Here is a 2666-nt window from a genome sequence, read left to right as displayed (position 1 = left end):
AATGCACCAGCCACGTTCAATCGTTTAATGGAGAAAATCTTTAGACCCTACTGCAAACTCACTGGAGTGCTCTTTGATGATATCATCATCTACTCCAAGTCTTTGGAGCAACACAAGCAACACCTCTAGGGAGTTTTTCAAGCTTTGAGGGAGAACAAGCTTTTTATCATCAAAAGAAGAGCGAATTTTTCCTTCAAGAGATTCATTACTTACGTCATATTATCTCTCAAGATGGTATCCGTATGGATCCATCAAAGTTCAAGGTAATAAAAGCATGGCCTAATCCAAGGAATCTACATGAGCTAAGAAGATTTATTGGTATGTGTGCATACTATAGATGCTTCATAGAAAAATTCTCTCAAATAGCATGACGACTTAACAAAGAAGAACATTACATACTTATGGACTGCTAAGGATCAAATTGCTTTTGACAAACTCAAAGATAAGCTTACCTCCCAACCAATCCTTATGCTTTCGGGTCTCTCAAAGTCATTTGAGGTCCAATGTGATGCTTGTGGTGATTGCCTTGGATCACTCTTGCTTAAAGAAGGGTATGCCATTGTATATGAGAGCGGAATGTGTTAGGAAATATGACATAGCTAAGTAGATAATTGAGTAGTTTACTTAATGGAGAGAGATTATAGAGTAGAGAGAGAGAGAGGGAGAGCACACACGATATACGCGGTTCACCCAATGTGGGCTACGTCCATGGGAAAGAAACCACTCAATGGCTTTAGTGCTTCAAAACAAGAAGTAGATTACAAAGGGATTATACCCTTTTGGAGCTCCCGCCTTGCTTCATTATCACCACCTCACGTCAACTGCACAATGCACCACAATGCTTCAGAATCAGTTTTTGTCTGTAGAAGAGGCCTCCTTTTATAGGCCAAAAGGGTTGTCCTCTCTCATGAGAGGCAACCGTGTGTAGTCGCCCTTGTGTAGACAACTCCAAATCGGACTCTCCAATTGGCCCATGTGTGGCCACCCTTGAGAAGACAAGTCCGCCTTTGAAATCGGCCACTGGCCATTGACTACCGACCACCGGCCAGTCGTTTTTTGACTACTTTCCGGCCGCTGTCCGGTCATAATATTCCAACGAAAAGGGAATATTCATGATTGGCTCTGTGAAAATTTTGATTTTCAGTGAGTGAGTTTTTTCACGCGCGATGGCTTCTCCTCATAATGGTGGCCTTACAAATGTGTGTTTTTAATATAGAAAACTACAAGGAGTAAATCAAGCTCCATACTTAACAACCTCCCACTTGAAGACTGATTTCCAAACCAAACCTGTGACTGCTTTCCATCCTATCTTCTTATCCTTGAATGCCGATTGAAGATGAGCAGAAGTTCAACTTGTCCTTGTTGACCACCTTTGTAAACATGTCTATAGGATTTTCACTTGTATGCACCTTTCCTAGATTTAGTTGTCCCTCTTCCAAAAGTGTGTGTATGACGTGATATCTCACCTCAATGTGCTTTGTCCTTTAACAAAAGGCTGAGTTCTTTACAAGATGGATAGCCCTTTGGCTATCACTGTACAAGACACAAGTGTCTTGTTTGATTCCAAGCTCTTCTAAGAATCTGTGAGCCACAAAATTTCTTTGCTTGCCTCTGTCATTGCTACGTACTCTGCTTCTGTGGTAGAAAGTGTGACCACTTTTTGCACCTTTGAAGCCCAGCTTACTATTGTGCCTCCAACCGTGAAGACATAGCCAGTAGTTCTCCTTCAAGTATCTTTGTCATCTGCCATATCTGCATCAACATGCCCTTGAAGAAAAATATCAGTTCCTCCAAAATACAAAGCATTTGTTGTTGTCCCTTTCAGATACCAAAGTATCTACTTCACAGCTTGCAAGTGCTCTTTACCTTGGTTTTCCATGAACCTACTTACAACTCCCATTGTATGTGCAATGTCTGGCCTTGTCTAGACCACAGCATGCATAGGAGAACCTATCGCTGCAGCATATGGAACTTTAGACATATAGGCTATCTCCTCTTGTGTCTTTGGACTCATATCCTTGGTTAGTTTAAAGTGACCAGCCAAAGGTGTAGAAATTGTTTTTGCATTTTGCATTGCAAACCTTTCTAGTACCTTCTTGATGTATTCCTTTTGAGATAGCTTTATTGTCTTCTTTGTCGCATCCCTTGATATCTTCATGCCAAGTATCCTCTTTGAAGCACCTAAATCTTTGATTGAAAAAGATTTAGACAACTCCTCTTTTAGGTCATTGATGTCCTGCATGTTAGCACTTGCAATCAGCATGTCATCAACATACAACATTAGGATGATGAACTTCACATCTCCCAAATTCTTTGTGTAGACGTAATGATCTAAGTTACACCTTCTGAATCCATAATCTAGCATCCATCCATCGAACTTCAAGTACCATTGTCTTGATGCTTTCTTTAAACCACACAGGCTCCTCTTTAATCTGCAAACCATTTTCTCCTTACCCCTTACTTCATACCCCTTTGGTTGGAGCTGTAAATTTCCTCCTCTAAGTCACCGTGAGGGAATGCCATATTTACATCCATTTGCTTGAGATTTAAATCATGAGCAACCACAAGGCTTAAGACAAGCTTAATTGAGTTCATTTTTACGACATGAGAAAATATTTCATTGAAGTCAATACCTTTCTTTTGAGAAAACCCTTTTACCACAAGCC

Source organism: Adiantum capillus-veneris, chromosome 26 (genome assembly GCF_014529385.1).
Source record: "Adiantum capillus-veneris isolate H3 chromosome 26, ASM1452938v2, whole genome shotgun sequence".
Classification (NCBI taxonomy): Eukaryota; Viridiplantae; Streptophyta; class Polypodiopsida; order Polypodiales; family Pteridaceae; genus Adiantum; species Adiantum capillus-veneris.
The sequence above is the reverse complement of the archived record's forward strand: the minus strand, read 5'-3'. Positions refer to the sequence as shown.